Source organism: Vigna angularis, chromosome 10 (assembly GCF_016808095.1).
Source record: "Vigna angularis cultivar LongXiaoDou No.4 chromosome 10, ASM1680809v1, whole genome shotgun sequence".
In the NCBI taxonomy this organism is placed as follows: domain Eukaryota; kingdom Viridiplantae; phylum Streptophyta; class Magnoliopsida; order Fabales; family Fabaceae; genus Vigna; species Vigna angularis.
The window spans coordinates 25,292,971-25,312,281 of NC_068979.1; the positions used below are offsets into that span (position 1 = coordinate 25,292,971).

The 19,311-nt window shown below is 31.6% G+C and overlaps 1 long non-coding RNA gene, 7 other non-coding genes and 1 pseudogene across 8 annotated transcripts; 1 reads left to right on the forward strand and 8 right to left on the reverse strand.

Moving 5' to 3' along the window:
• Positions 1-11,803: 11,803 nt before the first annotated feature.
• LOC108318833 (uncharacterized) lies at positions 11,804-16,231 on the reverse strand. The gene is made up of 3 exons (XR_001831712.2): positions 16,000-16,231; positions 14,632-14,819; positions 11,804-12,278 (listed from the first exon to the last, which is right to left on the reverse strand). It is a non-coding gene; the product is annotated as an uncharacterized LOC108318833 (long non-coding RNA).
• On the reverse strand, positions 12,088-12,172 carry LOC128194576 (small nucleolar RNA R44/J54/Z268 family). The gene has a single exon (XR_008245951.1). It is a non-coding gene; the product is annotated as a small nucleolar RNA R44/J54/Z268 family (small nucleolar RNA).
• Positions 12,190-12,275, reverse strand: LOC128194572 (small nucleolar RNA R44/J54/Z268 family). Its single transcript, XR_008245947.1, has one exon. It is a non-coding gene; the product is annotated as a small nucleolar RNA R44/J54/Z268 family (small nucleolar RNA).
• LOC128194571 (small nucleolar RNA Z267) lies at positions 12,519-12,591 on the reverse strand. Its single transcript, XR_008245946.1, has one exon. It is a non-coding gene; the product is annotated as a small nucleolar RNA Z267 (small nucleolar RNA).
• LOC128194581 (small nucleolar RNA snoR122) lies at positions 13,586-13,661 on the reverse strand. Its single transcript, XR_008245956.1, has one exon. It is a non-coding gene; the product is annotated as a small nucleolar RNA snoR122 (small nucleolar RNA).
• Positions 13,956-14,040, reverse strand: LOC128194574 (small nucleolar RNA R44/J54/Z268 family). The gene has a single exon (XR_008245949.1). It is a non-coding gene; the product is annotated as a small nucleolar RNA R44/J54/Z268 family (small nucleolar RNA).
• On the reverse strand, positions 14,104-14,191 carry LOC128194573 (small nucleolar RNA R44/J54/Z268 family). The gene has a single exon (XR_008245948.1). It is a non-coding gene; the product is annotated as a small nucleolar RNA R44/J54/Z268 family (small nucleolar RNA).
• LOC128194570 (small nucleolar RNA Z267) lies at positions 14,435-14,507 on the reverse strand. Its single transcript, XR_008245945.1, has one exon. It is a non-coding gene; the product is annotated as a small nucleolar RNA Z267 (small nucleolar RNA).
• Positions 16,232-17,854: 1,623 nt separating the features above from the next.
• LOC108334924 (anthocyanidin 3-O-glucosyltransferase 5-like) lies at positions 17,855-18,852 on the forward strand (annotated as a pseudogene).
• Positions 18,853-19,311: the final 459 nt, after the last annotated feature.

The following is a 19,311-nucleotide window of genomic DNA, read 5'->3' on the forward strand; positions in this document are numbered from 1 at the left end:
TTAACTGATTACATTAATTTCTTAATCGATTAAAATGCGTTTTATATGAAAATCTTTTTCTTGAATAATCATAATTGTCATAACGGTCATATTTTTAAATGTTGTGGCTTGTATGTTTTGATTAATCAATTACATGCTTTTCTTAATCTGTTAAATGATGTGAAATGTAAATCTGATAATGCTGAAAGAATTGCTTAACCAATTACATTAATTGGGTAATTGATTAAAATGCGACAGAGTTGAGAAAATCTATAAATAGACGCATTGCTCATTGTATTCAACAACTTCGTGATTCATATCTTTAATATTTGATTTGTTTGTTGAGATTTTATTGTAGGAGCGTCCTGAAACCCTCCAAGAATCAAGATTACCACATTTGAAAGAAATGATCAAAGATTCTTGAAGAATTGAAGTGTTGTCATAGGCTGATCATATCTGCACATTTAGGTGTATTTTTCCATATTAGAGTTATCTACAATCAAGGCTAATTGTATCCTTGTTTTTGTGGACAAGAAGAGGACTTTGTGAAGTTCTTTGACTTAGAGTGTTGTATCTCTAAGGGTGACAGAAAGAGGTTGTTTTTTCTGGGTTGCTATAGTTGACTTGGAGTTAGGAAGGAGATTACATTGAGATGATTGTTCTCTGTAAGTCTTGCTTTGTAAGAACTCAATCAATATAGTGGAATCCTTTCAATCTAAGGTTGATTGAAAGAAGACTGGACGTAGGCAGTGGTTGAACCAGTATAAACAACTGTATGAATCTCTCTTTCCCTACACTTTTACATTATTTTCATTTTTTTTAATTGCATTCTACGAAAAATTTAAAGATTTCAAAAATATTTTTAAATAACTTATTTTTAAAAGGGAAACCAATTCAACCCTCCCCCCCTCTTGGTTGGTACATTGGCCTAATCTTTTTCTACAATTGGCACCAGAGCTGATTTTCGAAAGTTACTCGAATTCTAATCGATTAGGTTATTTGCTTAATCTATTAAATCAATCATGATGGTCTATATGTTTCTAGTCATGAGCAAGAGTGAAATTGATGATGATGTCTTGAATACAACAGGTAAAGATATATGTTGTTCTGTGATTAATAATTTCTATGAGTTCATTAAGACAGGAACATCATGGAAATCATCTCAAGAGGAGGAAAGAGTCATCAACATTTTGAAACCTGCTGCTGAAACTGCATAAAGCTCAAAAAATGGAGAGACTGATCTAATAATGGTAGAAAGGTTCCCTAATTTTTTGTTATGGAAAAGAAAAAATAACTTGAATTTTGCAAAGAATAAAGAGCACTCTAGAAAGCAAGAGGAAAGTGTTGCTTCTTCCAGTACTGTATGTGAAAGAGAAGGAGACACCAAACTAAAAAGTTCTTCACTTAAATTGAAGCAAAGACTAGAAAAAGAAGATGAAGTTAGAGATGAACACCAACCCACTAAAGGAGAAGATGTTGACTCATTGATTGTGCAAATGTCTACTGCAGCAACTCACTATAGACCAAAGAATGACTTTGAAAAACATATGGTCAAGAAAATGCAAACACTGGTTAACCATCATTCCACCTACACCTCCAAGCTTGACAAACTGAATCAAGAGATTGATGCACTCCATAAGCTAACTGGGAATCAAGATATAGGTGATGAAAGAGTAGCAATAGATCATGAGGTTGAGGAAGAAGATAATAGAGATGATGGCAGTGAAGAAAAAGAAGGAGAGCAAGAGAAAACATACTTATGCTTGATGGCAAGATCTACAACATCTTAAAGCAGCATGGGTAGTGTTGAATCTGAAAGCACCAAAAATAGGTATTATCAACTACTTGATGCTTTTTAAGAATTATATGAGGAAACTATGAAACTCCTGCACTTAATCAATAAGTGTAAAAGTGAAAACAAGAGGCTGGAAAATAAAATAGTGGTTCTAGATAATGGAAATGATAGTCTTAAATCAAAACTAGAATCTCTAGAAAATATCTCTCAAAACTCTATGCATGTGAACAAGAAATGTGATCAAAAGTGTAAAACGTGTCCAAGACAACTGGAAAGAATCAAATATCTTATGAAAATTCTATCAAAATTCACACTAGGAAGCTCAAATCTTGATGCTCTTCTTGGTTCACAAAGGACTGTATTGAATAGAGAAGGAATAGGCTATATTGGTAAAAATAATAGATTAAGAACCAGAAGGTTTTTTTACATAAGCAAACTCTCTTTAATTGTCTATGTTTTACTGCAAACAATTAGGCCATGCATCAAATTCTTGTTATTACACAAATTCTGGAGTTCCTAAAGGTAAATTTAAATGGATTCTTAAGGAACCATAGAAATCTCTAAACATGAAAGGATCCAAATTCAAATGGGTACCTACATCAAAACCCTTAAATTGTTTTGTAAGAGATTGAGAGGAATGGAAAAGGACTACACTCAAGGTGATGCATAAAGTCGAAGCAAATCTCACAATTTAAAGTGATCATGTCATCTTGAGAGTCATCAAAAGTGGTAACAAGGTGTATATTTGATAAAATGTGCATCATTGGTGTTCTACATAATCATTTGAATTTGTTTGATGTATGTTTGTTGCTTGACATGAAAACATTTGGTGAAAATCTGCAAAATATCCATTTCTGCGTATTTTAACGGATTATGTTAGTAATATAATTTGTTAAATTTTTCTCATTGCTTTCTTTTATTGTCAAAAACTATTATTCACGTAAGTCAAATGATTGAAAGCAATTAACAATTACTATCATGAATGATCGGATAAAATGATCTATGATTGGATAAATGATATGTGATTGTATTAATCATGTTCTGATTGTTAAAACTAATATTTCGGTTAATGACATAATTCAATTATCATAGTCTTTCATTGCTCATACATTATAAAATTGTTGGTTCATATCATGATTATTGGATACTAACATGAAATGTTGAGAAAGTATTTTTACACGAATTGGAACAATTAAAAGAGGTTCTAAAATCATATACCTCTTCAAAACAAAGTCTGCGAATTTTCATAACTGCAAAAGCTAATTTTCTTGATTTCTTATCATCCATTATGCAGACCTTCTTTTTAATACAAGTGCATGCACCTTGTAAGGAAAAAGAAGAGGAATTAAAGACAAACCTTCGCCTAGTTAGATCATTTACCATTTTCATTCTTAGAGTGGTCAACACTCAAATCTCCTCAGCATGTCTCTATACTACCAAGAACATGAAATATAAACAAATGTGAAGTGTCAAATGCTTGTAAAATATCACTTCTTTAAGTTGAATTGAATCATCTTGGTTGGCATGACAATCATGGCCAAATCATGATCACAAATTTTAAGAGAGAATACAGTAATATCTGACACCCCGAAATTATCTTGCTCAAAATAAGGCGGTTTACCAGACAATAGCCACAACTTCAGCTGCCAAATGGTATTAATAATAGAGGAATCACGTTCCTAACTTTGCAAAAGAAATCACAAAGAGTGTCATGTGCCTCACTTTGAGTGTCACTGTCACTGAAACTTACATCTTTTAAAAATCTGTGCATAAGTGCATTGATTCTTCCCTCACATGAATCAGAAACGTTCAAACCCCTTAACTTTCCCCACATGTAAGGGAAAAGACTCCTCTAAAAACAACATTATAACAGATTATATTATTATTTTGCCACCATAATTTATGTGTCCACATGCATGTCACAATTTTCAAGTGCTAAATCAAGAAACCAAAGACCCTTATGAAAGGTATTACAGTTATTCAATGAACCTTAACTTCACCACAAATATTCAAACATTCATTATTATTAGTTAATCTTTGACTCTCCCTTCCCAGTTTCAATTTTCTTCACTATTGGTCTCTTCCTTCAAGTTAAGTACTACAAAAGAAAGGAAGATCTGAGAGGGAAAAAAATGGACTCAAGAGTTGAGTTTCCTGGTTTTCAGATTTACAGTCATAAAGATGAGTTTGTGTTCAGAAGGTCCATGAGTAGGCTACAGAAGAGGGCACCATGCCCACTTCAGATAAAACCTAATGAGATAAAATCTTTTGCTTGCAGTGGAGCACAGAACTCAATGGAAACTGCTTCAACTTCATCTTCCTTAAATTCCTTCTTCACTAGTAAAGATCCCATACCTCTTCTTTCACCTCTTGTGCTGCTTCAATCCACCTCCATCAGAGAAGAAAACACTGCAAAATCCCATTGATGTATGTTCTGTAATTTTCAGCTTCTTTGGTCTTACAAACTTCTGTACCACAAGTCCTAATGTAAATTAAAGTGACTAAATTTGTTTGAGGTTTCTATTAATTCTGCAGTGCTTCAGTTCTTCTCCACCTATGTTTTTGGATCCACTGTGTGTTTTTTTTTTTAGAAATTAATTCATGTGTTCTAACTTGTTGAAACAACATTGTTAGAATTAATCATCTCATCCGAGATATTGTCTATTATGGAGACTAAATTCCTATCACTATTTTGTAGTTAAAAGACGTCTAAGAAAATTAAAGGATAAAATTAAATTATTTTTTACTTCAATTTTTAAGTGATATGTGACCATTAAAATATCATAACATTGCATACATTAGTTCTTAATTTTCTTTTGCAAACATTAATGAAATCATGCAAATTAAAGATTGTTGAACCAAAACTGTGCTTTGTTTTTTTTTAACATGTCATACAAAGTAAATTGTCTCAAAGCTCCATTATAGATGATTGGATTTGGTTTAATTGGTTTGTTCTGTCTAACCATAAAACTACAAAAAAATTTAACGCATAAGCTTTGGATTCCTTTTCCCTCATGAACATGTTACCTTTATGCTATGAGTGAAAGATGAGTCATATTCCATTGTTTCTATTATTTTCCACAACTGTTACGTGAATTTTTGATCTTGTTAAAAACTAAAGTTTCTGTATTATCTAAACTGAATGAACACCATTTGTTCAATATATTTCTTAACAACTGAAAATAAAAAAGGAATATTGTTCAACACGAGTTGATTGGAATAAAGTTGCTTCATTTTTGTCTACTCCAGGTATCAAAGTTTCAACAATGAAAGAATGAATATGCATGTGAATATATAATCAGATTAAAATGCAACAAAAATTTAGGAGAATGCTTAATGTATAATATAAGAGAAAAAAAAACGTTATTGCTTCGAAAAGAGAAAGTTAGTGTAAAGTAGAATTTCACTTTTATTTAGTTGTAAATGATCATGATAAAGTTATTAACTTTAGAGTAATTATCCAAAAAGTTATATTATCGCTTTTAAATGAGAATATATTACACGCTGAGTGTACCGTGTACCATTTAACTCGGAATATTATTGGTAAGTGATGCAGTTAAAAGTTATGATTATGACTAAATTCTACTTTTATTTTTTTATAAACAAAAAGAAACTTGATTTAGTAAGCAAGACTCTTATGAGGTTTGGTTTAGGCTAGGGTAGAATCGAATGCATACCTCATTCCATAGAAAGAATAAGCTCGTTTCGGACAAAAATTCATTTTGGAAAACTTGTTCCATAATATATTTTATATATTTTGACAAAAAAAATTAGATAGTTCATTCTACAAAACTTGTTCTGGAAAGTATTATATATTATATTGAAACTTGTACCAGAAAACTCTGTTATGAAAATTTTGTTGTGAAAATTATGTTTTAAAGTTTTAGAAGTAATGGGGTGCAGGAAGAGAAAGTCATACCTTATGCTTGTATTAATTTGGGGCTAAAAATTCCAAGTACCCACCAATTAAAGGCATTTGCTTTCTGCACCCAACAATTTGCATCCTATACCACAAATTTGTAAAACTTTACCCTTATGAATTTATTGGGTTGGTGCTTTGTAAGATTTGACAAGGCCGAAATCGTAGGAGGAGAGAATAAATGATAATGCTTCCTGCACCCCCATAGGGTTTCAATATACAGTCGCTTTTATATTTGTTTATGAGATTATACTTAATTAAGTGGAAATATATAACTACAATATTAGAATAATTTTTTCTCAACAAACAATGAAACATAAGTTTGAATATTATCTTAAAAACGAAGACGGTTCATTCATAACCAAGAGAGTGAATTGATTAAAAAAAACTTTACTTAAAATTGTTATTAATAAAATAATTATAATGCAGTGGTTAATGAGCACAAAAAATAACAGATTAAATAAACATAGGTTAAGAAAATATCAAACACACATTTTTATATTGTTCTTGAATTTACATCTTATTCATCCAAATAACTTTAACTAGATTTTTCACTATATTGTTTAATTATTCAATTATAAAAACACTGTGTGTAACTAAAATAAGATATGTAAATCACTCTTTGAAACATTCTTCAAAAACATTTACAAAAGTAATGACAAAACTCAATTATTTACACCAACACACCACATACTAGTGAGGGAATTCAAATCAAATTATAAGAAAAATAAAAGAAAGATATCACTTATTATTATGATTGATTATATAATGAAAAACCTATAGCATGATTACCTTCTTTCTTTGATGAATCTTGAACACTTATTTTCCAAACGAGAAATAATATATAATACTCTTAGAATAACTCTTTCAGAAAATAACAATGATATCTTTTTTTCAAAATAAATATAGAATGCATACAGTGAAAGATAAAGTTTTCATTTTATAAAAGTTTTGAAGTAATTGATTAATATAGTCAACTACTTCTAAACATAATTGATTAATATGTTATTCGTGTAACCTAAATTTTTTATTATTATTAAAAGTAATCAATTATTTAAAAATTGATGTATTTTTAAGATAATCCATTATTATTTGAAATAATTGATTATTTGTTAAATATATGAAAATTATATTTTAATTAACATAATCAATTATTTTATCCATAAATAATACAGAATCAGTTTTTTAATGCAAATATTTATTCAATATTATCTTAGATGATGATTCATATTATTTACATTTTAATCAAATTATGATAATAAACCATGGAAAGAGAAACCAACAAAAGGTGAATCCAACATCAAATCACCATATTATGTTTGCTAACAATCTTTTCTTTTTTTTTATTATAGCCAACCAAAACTACCTTGTGTTGTTAATTAATAAGATTAATTCCTAAAACAATTAAAACAAACACATTTCTCCCCTTTGGACATGGTCAAAATGTAAAAATAAATATAAACAAAGTAATGAAATAGAATATAAATTAATATGCAACATGATATTTATTTTGAAAAGGTAATCAAAATACATGAGAAATGAATAAAAATATTAACATCACAAAAAACACAAATTATTATAGAGAAATTCTAAAAGTAAAATTTAATCACCAACATTATCAATTTTAGCACTTTCAACTATAACACTTTGCACCAATATCTGCCATACAAACTCCCCATAGGAATAAACATTAAAGACAAAAATCCAATGCATATTATAAAAGAACTTGTTATCAATTATAAAATAAAGTATGAACAATTGATACGACCAAAATCCAATTATAGGAAAAAAATGAGATAGTTGACATGAAGCTTAAAAGGTAGTTGATTACAAAACAATATAATTGAATAAAATGCAAAAAAAAAAACAACACAAGTCAAACTATGAAGGTCTCATGAAATATTGTAATGAATGCAAGAATAATAAAAAAATATGTAATTAATATTGCAAAACAAATTAAACAAATTTACCTTCAAAGTTATTTTAAGACTTTTATCAATAAGCAAGTTCTGCTCACCATGTCTTTAACAATCACTATAAAGATAACACATTTTTTTACTACAAGATATATCTACAAAAAAGATTAAAAATATTTTTCTGGTACCCAAACTATATTGCGTCCTTTAGGATTAACACTATTGTGATTTTCTTTGGAATTTCAAACATACTTCTCGTTAGGAACACCATGACTTCTAATATAACATGAGTTTGATGTATGACCACTTCTGAAAAAATGGAAACAAGTCTCAAATGGTGATATATATGGTTTTCTAAAATTGAAAAAAAAAATCTCTTTATTATTTTGATTTGTAAAACCAATTCCAACATTAGAGGATCTAAGACAATTCAACCACTAGACGACTAAGGCATTCGATGACTCAAATTGTAAAACTCAATGCAGTTTTAATGAGTCTTAACATGTGTTATTTGGCTAAGTGATTTCATTCATTATCTTTATAGAACATTCAAATTAATATAATAATTTGATAATTTGAAATAGAAAATTAATTATAAGAGTTACAATGTTCAAAAGAATTTTCTTATGATAACTACTATGAAAGAAGAAATAGGAAATGTTCTATATGATTGATAAATGAAGAAATAAATTTCCTAAATGAGGAAATTTAAGAGAAACTTGAAGAAGCTTGGTTATAACAAAAATAAGAAATTCAGAAGCAAAAATAAAAAGAAAATTATGTATTTTGAATGCAAAAATCATAGGCATTATAGATAAAAATGTCCCAAACTCTGGCGAGCAAAGAAAAGGACAAGAAGAGTAACGATCTCATGGCAATATAGGAGGATATGAACTTGTCTAACTCGGATTCAGAGGAAGCACACATAGGCTTCATGACAGATCCGTAGAATAACTCACCAGACAACTCTAGTGATGAATAGGTAGACCTTTCTAACCTTGACTCTGTTAGGCATGCATATTATGAAGTTGTATCCAATGATGGTAGGCTGATAAAGATGTATGAAAAACATTAAAAGAAAACTTTAAAGGTGTAAAGAACTAGAAAGCAAACTTTGTACAGCCAATGAAATGTATGATAAATTGAAAGTAGAAAATAATAGTTTAAGTAAAGAGAAAGAAGAACCAGAGAAAAAGTTAGAAGAACAAACTATAGCTAATAAGAAACTTAAAAAGGAATTACTCTTGGCTCTATAAAACATAGACTAACAACCCATAAGATAAATAGTTATGAAATAGAAAACATAAAAGCTAAAAATGTTGCCATTAGGAAACTCTTGACACAGTCAAGATCAAATGAAAAATCCTTGATTATGCTTCTTAAGAGTTCTATGAAATCACATGACAAAACAAGAACTGAATATGAGAGTAAAATGAAAAATAAAATTGTTCTTAATAATGGAAGACCTTTCTATAAAAGAGCTAACCTCAAGGATCCAGAGAAGTTTGAGTAACTAAATAAAAAATAACTACCATTGAAGATATATTCAACTCTACGAATAAAACCCATGTCATGGTACTTGGACAATGAGTGCTCATGACACATGATAGGAGAAAGGTCTATATTGCTATACCAACAACTAAAGAGAGGAGGAAATGTAATATTTGGAGGAGATTGGTAGAATCATAGGAACTGGACAGGTAAGTCTCATATCTACTTTATTCATTAGCAATGTCTTATTAGTTGATGGGTTGAATAATCTATTGAGCATATGCCAATTATATGAAAATGGTTGTGATGTAGTCTTTAATAAAAATAAATGTATTATAAATAAACATGATAACACACACTTATTCATCATGAAGAGACAAGGAAATATGTACAAGATTGACATGGATGAGTTGACAACTCAAAAGGTGTCCTGCCTTATGACTACACAAGAAGATCAGAGGCTATGGCACATGAAGATCTTTGTGAACCTTTTGAAAATCTAGGAATTGCACATAACTTTTCCACTCCAAGAATAACACATTAAAAATGGTGTTGTGGAAAGAAAAAATAAAGTTTTGCAAGAGAAGGTAGAACAATGTTAAATGTGAATTCCACACCTAAATTATTTTGGGTAGAGGTAGTTAACCACTTGCATTTTACAAAATAGAGTTTACATTAACACCTTTGCTTAAAAAGACTCTTTATGAATTGTGGAAGGATACGAAACCCAGCATATAATACTTTCTTGTGACCTTCAACGACGGACAGTCCCATAGACACATCATACCACTGATACACTGGCATAACTGTTAGCAAAAATCAAAGATGAAGTTTTGATGATGAACAGATTTGCACAAGTCAAGATCCATAAAGACAAATTGAAGATCTCTGTATTTTATAAAGCTTTTATAATAATCAAAGTTGATGTAATAGTGCTCAAATATGTATTAGGGTTGATTCTTGTAATTTATATTTGATTTATTTACTGTTGAGAATCATCCACAAGTCGTTTTAATCGATTAAACCCAATTTTAATCGATTAAAACGAGGTTGGCACTGAAAACCCAACTGCCCCTGTAATAATCGATTAAAGCTAATAATAATCGATTAGTTAATCGATTATTCCTAATAATCGATTAACACTAGCCGTTGTGGGTTTCAGATTTGAAAAACTAGTCGTTGTACTCATTGTAATCGATTAATACTTGTGTTAATCGATTAAATGCGTTAGATGGCCCGTTTTCGAAGAATGGAAGGGTATTAGGCTGAGTCTATAAAATGGCTCACTCTTTATCTCAAAAAGAACTCTTCCCTTGTGCTAAAAAACTCTGAACTCTTTGAGAACTCTGTGAGATTGTTGAAGCTAAGGAAACTCTTGTCTGCAAAGTCCTGAAGTGCTATTGCGGTGACAAAGGAATAGCTTGTTCATCCTTGGTGTATCCGAGGAAGTGCCTGGAAGAGAATCATCCTTCATGAAGCATTCGAAGGAGGTGGTCATCCTTTGTGAAGATTCAAAGAAAGTGTAAGTTCGTCTCTTGTGGTTTCAAGAGAGGTGGTATTTCTAAACTCTTACAAATTGTTTTTCTTTATGATTAATATTTGTAACTGTTTTGTGTTAGTGAAAAAGGTTTATCTTGTTTGAGATAAGCGACTGGACGTAGGATCCAAGTGATCTGAACCAGGATAAAATCACTTGTGCAATTTTTCTCTTTCCCTTACTCTGTCATTTATATTTAATTATCTGCTCAGTAAGAAAAATTAAGAGAAAAATAATAAAAGGCACAATAAAAGTATATAACCAATTCACCCCCTCTTGGTTTGTTCCACGCTAATAATTCCGTTGCAGCGATTCTAACAATAACATTGTAATTGTGGCTTAGAGCCAGCAATTGAGAGAGTTTATCTTAAGAATTTTATTAACTCATTATCAAATGAAATTACATTAGGCCATTTCTCCAAGATTATCATGAAAATTCATTATGCATCGTTGTCCCAACGACAAATCACCATCCTTAGAATTATGAATCTCAGTATATTTAAAACCACATAGGCACAGCAATAAAAAGCAAGTGAACTAAAATGGGACAAAAAAAATAATGAGACAACGAATTGTAAAATTTTTAACATAATTTAAAATTTAAGGAAAAAATAAAATTTAAAATATTTCATAAAATACACCTTAATTGTTTGTAAATGCAATATTAAAAGGACGTGGAAATCATAAATTAGAATTCATAATGAGAAAGGACAATCGATAGGCTAAGACACTTCCCCTGCAGGTATTATGTTACTTTATTCAAAAACAAGTTATAAAGCATATAACTAAACATTAACAAGTCAAGCCGAAAAAACTTTAGCGTCTAGTTCTCACAATTACTTAACAAGCCAAAAAGTTTTGAATATAAACATCATGGAATTAAAGCTTACAATTACCTAACAAGCCAAAAGTCAGACCAATTAAAAAAATATGAACTATTAAATCTTCATAATCATATTTCAAAAGCATATCCGCCAACGTGTGGCATAGGCTTTCCTCCAATACACAGCCATTTCCATTTCATAATCAAAACTTCAACACAAATCAACAAGGAAAAACCAACCAAATAAACCCACAACAGAAAAAGAATCAATAGTTAAAACACAACTACTTCGTAGCAAAACCCAGTGTGTTAGAGAAAATGACATAAAAACCAAACAAAAAGATGGCCTCAGAGGTAGTGACAATTAAGATATCATCATAAACAGATCTGACAATACGTGCAAAATGATACAACATTGGCCAAACCAATACTAGAAGCATCAATTATCAATATTACACATACACTTACCAACACAACATTTAGAGCACGCTACCCCAAGATGGGGTTATACAAAATTAAATGTTTGATAAAATTCCTCATCAGTTAATAAAAGTTATAAATATTAATTTTAGAACACATTGGATCAACAAAAGTTAACTTGGCTAACAATCAACCATGACAATTCATTATGCATCGGAGAGAGTCCCAAAGACAAACCACCATCCTTAGCATAAGTACCAATGTCCCTGTCTGCGTTATCGTCAACTGCAATTGTATAATGGAACTCGAAACGCATCAGAGAGATTCCCATTAGACAGTCAACATTCTCCTTTGGAGTACTGATGTCCCTGTCTATTTTTTTCGTCATCTGCGTACGACTAAAACATTTACAGTCTCTAATTATGGTCTTTAAATAGTCACAAAAGATAGCAGAAGCAATATCTTAAGCCATGCAATTGCACACAGTAACTTAGAACAACAAACATCACAGTTGCAATTCAATCATGATAAAAAATATAAAAAATAAAAAGAGGCAAAATAACAGAAGTTTAGCTCCAAAAGTAGTGTAGCAAAACCATTAAAACAATTTACTGTACGAATCGTCGATGAAGATAAAGGTAGTGCCTCGGATCGAAGTTTATATCATAGAAATGAATCTCGGAGTATATTTAACACCATCACAGGCACACAGCAATTAAGGCAAGTGAATTAAAATGGGGGAAAAAAGATAATGAGACAACGAAATGTGAAAAATTTTAACACAATTTAAAATTTAGGAAAAAAACAAAAATTAAAATATTTCATGAATACACCTTAATTGTCTGTAAATGCAATATTAAAAGGGCGAAATCATAAGTTAGAAATAATCATGAGAAAATAGGCTAAGACACTTCCCCTGCAGGTATTATGTCAGTTTATTTAAAAACATGTTATAAAGCATATAATTAAACATTAACAGGTCAAACCAAAGAAATATATGGTCTAGTTCTCACAGTTACCTAACAAGCCAAAAATCAGACAGATTAAAAAATTATGAACTAAGAAATCTTCATAAACATATTTCAAAATCATATCCGCCAACGTGTGGGGCAGATACTTTCCTCCAAAACACAATCATTTTCATTACATAATCAAAACTTTAACAGATATTACAAGCCTTCATTAATACCAATATAAACATTGTATTTCTTGAGATGCTCTTGGAGCCCGAATTTGATCAAACTTCGACAAAAGCATCTTCAAATCTCCGTTCTTAGTGGCAATCACCAGGCTTATAAAATACAGACAACAAAATCAAATTTAGAGGCCAAGGAAGTTGTTATTTTTATTGAAACAACAGTGACTTTCAATAACAAATAATCTCAATACATGAGCAAACTGCGTATATGACAAGGACCACCAAGTTAGAAATCATTCAATAGCCACAGCTCAAAAATCCAATGAACCAATTTTACAGCAGTTGGTAAAAGTCGAAGAAAATTGTATAACAGCTGCATTCATCAGAATGATTTAATTTTTAAACGAAAATCACTAAATAGGAAGTAATAAAACAAAAAAACACAAATAACCACGGAAAAACCAACCAAATAAACCCACAACAGAGAAAGAATCAATAGTTAAAACATAACTAATTCGTATCAAAACACAGAGTATTATACAAAATGACATAACCAAACAAAAAGGTGGCCTAAGAGGTAGTGACAATTAGATATCATCAAAAACAGATCTGATAATACGTGCAAAATGATACATCATTGGCCAAATCAATGCTAGAAGCATCAATTATCAATATTACACATACACTTACCAACACAACATTTAGAGCATGCTACCCCAAGATTGGGGTTATACCAAATTAAATTTTTGTATAAAATTCCTCATCAGGTAATAAAAATTTTAGAACACATTAGAACAACAAAAGTTAACTTGGCTAACAATCTACGTCTGTATCATGAAAATTCATTATGCCTCGGAGAGAGTCCTAAAGACAACTCATCATCCTTAGCATAAGTACTAACTTGGTTACAAACTAGTTCTGTATCATGAAAATTCATTATGCATCAGAGAGAGTCCCAAAGACAAATCACCATCCTTAGCATACGTACTGATGTCCCTGTCTATGTTATCGTCACTTGCAAATTGTATAATGACTCGAAACAACCCATGCAAATAATTCCTTAAAAAAAAGTTCCGAAAAATACACACGCATCAGAGAGATTCCCATTAGACGAAGTCAACATTCTCCTTTGGAGTGTTGATGTCCCTGTCTATTTTTTTCGGCATCTGCGTATGACTAAAATATTTACAATCTCTAATTATGGTCTTTAAATATTCACACAAGACAGCAGAAGCTAGATCATAAGCCATGCAATCACATGCAGTAACTTATACCAACAACATCACTGTTGCAATTCAATCATGTTAACAAATATAAAAAATAAAAATAGGCAAAATAACAGAAGTTTTAGCTCCACAAGTAGCGTAGTAAAACTATTAAAACACTTTACTGTACAAATCATCAAGGAAGATAAAGCTAGTGCCTCAGATCGAAGTTTATATCATAGAAATGAATCTCGGAGTATATTTAACACCATCATAGGCACACAATAATTAAAGGCAAGTGAATTGAAATGGGGGGGAAATGATAATGACAAATACTTACTGTTCTAGTCAAAATACTTCTAAGCTATTACCAAGAACAGAAATTCAACCACGAGAAGATGAACTCACCTTCTCATGGCTTCTATATCTTCACCAGTCAGACTTTGTGCAGTATTATTGTCAACCAATGCAGGATTGTCCCTTGACTTAATATTCACTGCACCATCTTACTTCATCAGCACTATTAATATTAACTCTGTCCCTCAACTCACCATTCCCATGTCCATCTCCTGTTTCCTCATCATTATTAACATTAACTGAATTGCAAATAGAGAGAAACCACACATGTTAGAGGAAGAGAAAACAATGGTAGAGTGCAGAAAAGTGCATTATGAACCATAAAGAATAAAATACACACAAATAATCACAGATTACCTCACTCAATCACTCACATGACAAAAATAACATAAAATGGAACAGTGAAAGTTTTTTCTTTATGAAGAGGCAAAAAACTATTGAAACCAGACTTGAGCACAAGGTGTTAAAAACGAACAATCAAAGTGTTACAAGGATGAGAAAAAGTTTGAGACAATGCAAAACATGGCAGATCCACCCGTACATTTCATCCTTAAACTAAGGCACCCTATCCGTAAGTTTGAACCCATAGTTGTGGACCCAAATCCATTAGTATGGGACATTTTCTTTTCCAAGTGAAATCCTCTAGTATATGAGAAAAGTGAAAAAGTGATTTCGTGGTTCTGGACTGAGAAGCTTTCTTATCTTAATGCATGTATTGAATTTATTCAGAGCTATTAAGGCTGGAACTACCTTTTTGGGAATATGAGTTGAAGCAATAACAAGAATATTTGCAGTGGAAAATCTTTCACAATCCATCTAAACTAATTAAAAAAACCATGACAACTCATCCCATATGGGGCAATCTCCATACATATTTGCTTGTACTAAGTGAACTGATACAGTTGCAGCAGTAACCATTCCAAACAACTCAAACACGTTGTACCTTTTCCACCTCCCCCCACATGTCTTTATCATCAAATTACATCCCTATAATAACCCCTGCAGACAAAAACACCGCGGCACCAAACCCAGCTAATACGTGGCAGCAACTTAAAAAAATGGTCACCACCAAAGATACATCTCACATGAACCCAGTACAAATTACAACCTATAAAACAGAACAAAGCAATAACAAAACACCAAAACACAAACTAACAATGGCAAATGAAAAATAAAGAAAACTATCTATAAATCGAAATGTAGTTTTAATCTATCATCATCTAATCACAAATTACCGTTATTGACTTTTACAGCAATTACCTCCATTAACAGTCACACTCTGATTACCGACTTGTTGATACTAAAAATAGTTTACTTTACATTACATAATCAGACGTGAATGCACAGCGATATCAAATAACACTTTACTCAACATGGGAATGGCCAAAAGTAAGTAAATGAAAAGGAACAAGAGAGAACCTTGTGCGGGAGAAGGACAAGGCCCGTCGGGAGCGGTATCCAGTTGAAAATCCGTACCAAAGGCACGACCAACCAAAGGTTGCAGAGAGCAGTTTGTATTCCGAATCTTCAATTTCCTGCCGATCCCAAATTGTTGATCGTGCAGAACCATAACATAAACCCCTTGTCACTGAAACTAGGGTACTATTAGAATTAGGGTTTAGAAAAGCAACCACTAACCGTTGCGTTTTATGTTATATTTTGAAGACTTTTTCTTCCTGTACTCCTACAATTTGTAACTGCACATTCACAATTCTCATTCTTCGTAAAAATGACTTTCGGTTCCCAGTTTTGAAAATTTTTCAAAATAAGTTATCTAGAATTTTTGGAATATGATGATATTCATAATAAAATTTCTGAAACAGAATTTTTAAAAAAAAAAATTCAAAACACATTAAATATATTGATAATAAAATTTTCAAAACATATAAAATATATTTTTCAAAATAAATTTTCTGAAACACGTAATATTATTTTTGGAAATAATTTTTTGATAGAAGTGCATCAATAATAATGACATGGTGACATAAATAAGGAAGAGACCGCAATAGTAAAGCAGTAGCTGACACAGTAACGGTGAAGACAATCCTTATTTTAATTAGGAATAATTTTGAATAGTAAAAATGGATGGGAAACCCCCCAACTCAATTTAGATTGCGGTTTTTTAAGTGCAGTTGGATATTTTTAATCACGAGTTCTTTAAAAATCGTTTTTAAATTAATTCGGAGTGTGTATTTTTTAAATAGTGGGGAGACTTCTTCCTAAAAAATCCTGAAAAATATTAATTAAATATTAAAACAGAAAATTGTCTTCCTTAACAAAAAATAATAATATAAGACATTGATTCTCTTAGTTGAACAGAATAGTCATACTTTATGTTATATAAAAATTAGGATCGAATTCTCTCAGACTTTTTATAATAAAAAAATCTAAAATATTTATTGGTCTAGTTGAAAAATATTGTTCATATAATATGAAAGTCTAAATGTGATATTTCATGTTTTCTAAGAAAACATTAAAAAAAATTAAAATCTTAACTCAAACATTTTTCTTTTCTAAATTAAAAAAGTATATGCAGTAAATATATCACTTCAGTGTACTGCAGCCAATATTAAGAAAATAAAACTTCTTTAAACTATAAATATATATATATATATATATATGGATTTGCTAATTTGTGTATTCTCTTTTTTTAGTTGGTACATTTTACTAATGGGTATCGGATTTTAGTAGACAAAAATACTCTCATATTATATATTGTAAGTTTTAAAGTCAATGATATTTGAATAATTTTCATTCTCAAACCTAAAAAAACAAGAAACCCCCAAACTCTTACTCACATCCCTCCTTCCTTTCAACTATTTCTCTTTCATTCCAACATTTTTTCTGCCATCCATATTGTAAACCCAACTAAAAAAATCAGAAACAGTCGTCTAAATCAAGTTTATAGTAAGTTGTGTCAATTAAATTTCTCCTTTTAAAAAGGTGTCAATTGCATCCTTACTTATTAAAAATTGTCTCAATCAAGTTTATTCGGTTAAATACTCGGGGTTAAATTTTGGTAAGTTGTGTCAATTAAATTTTTCCTCTTAAAAAAGTGTGAATTGCATCCTCATTTATTAAAAATTGTCTCAAGTTCATTCCGATAAATACTCAAGGTTAAATTTTGTTTCTCTCTCTGCTGTCTGTGCAAAACTTTGTTAGTACTTTTTCCTCTGAACCTTTCAATAAAGTGATACAAAATAAGTAAAAAATTGTTTTTATAGTATTTTTTATTTGGAATTACTACTTTATTATTCTTTTATTGTATTTCTTTTATGGAATTTTGATGAACACGTGGCAAGATCTGGAGCCCGCTACGACGAAGGCGCTGACAGAGGATGGGATTTTGGGGCGGTTTTACAAAGGGAGAGGAAGGAAGAGGTGTACGCGGTTGGACCATTGGTGAGAAGGGTGGAGAAGAAACCGGAGGATGGAAAGAAGGGTGGCGTTTTGCAATGGATGGAAGAGCAACTGGCTGAGTCGGTGGTCTACGTGTCGTTTGGGAGCGGTGGGACAATGTCGGGGAACCAAATGAGGGAGGTGGCGTTGGGGTTAGAGCTGAGCTAGCAGAGGTTTGTTTGGGTGGTGCGGCCACCTTGCGAAGGTGATGCGAGTGGCGGTGACGCTGCAATGAGTTACTTGCCGAAAGGGTTTTTGAAAAGGACGGAGGGGGTGGGGGTTGTGGTTCCCATGTGAGCCCCGCAGGCCAAGATCCTGGAACATCCTGCGACGGGGGGTTTCGTGACGCACTGCGGTTGGAATTCCGTTTTGGAGAGCGTGGAGAACGGCGTTCCCATGGTGGCGTGGCCGCTTTACGCTGAGCAGAAGATGAATGCTTTCATGCTGTCGGAGGAGCTCGGGGTGGCGGTGCGCGTGGCGGAGGAGGGCGCATGAGTTGTGGGAAGGGAACAGGTAGCGGAGGTGGTGAGAAGAGTGATGGTGGATAAAGAAGGTGTAGGCATGAGGAAGAAAGTGAAGGAGCTGAAACTGAGCGGAGGAAAAGCGTTGTGTATGTTTAGTTCTTCTTATCATTCGCTTTCTAAAATGAGGAAATAGTGTGAAGTTCATCTGCAAGCCTCTGATGCAAAACTTCCCCCACCCTGCCACTTACGGGGTACCACCGCTGATGTCTTCAACCGTCGTTTACTCGAGTCCCTTTTCTTTTTCTTTGTTTTCATCTTTTTATCATTATCATCTTAATTATCTACTTCTCTTCGACTCTTTTCCAGTCTTCAATCTCTTTGTTAATGGCTACGTGACGCTGTTTCGCAATCATCTCATTCTGAATTCAACAAAAATATTACCTTATCAAGAAAATTATGTTTTTACTGTCGTTCAAATTCCTGATTTACTTCTTTAATATTTCACGAAATATATACGTATAAACCTCTTTATTTTATAAACTATTTTTGTACATCGCTAGTCTTTTCAATCTCTCCCTTATCACTCATAAATTTATACAGTTTTTATCTTTTTTAACATATGTTACTTTCTCTCTCCAATGGGTGAGATGTAGAGATACATGAAATATTTTCCTATTTGAAAATGTACTCAATTAGTCAACTTATACATTTTGCAGTCAAATCGTTTTACTCTTACAGATTAAACATATTAAATTCTCATTTAAGAAAATTAAAACTAATTTATCGATTTAACAGCTACTAAAGTTAAGTTTTTTTTATACTATACAACTAAAAATATTTTTTTAAATTAAATTTTCTGTCACTTTTT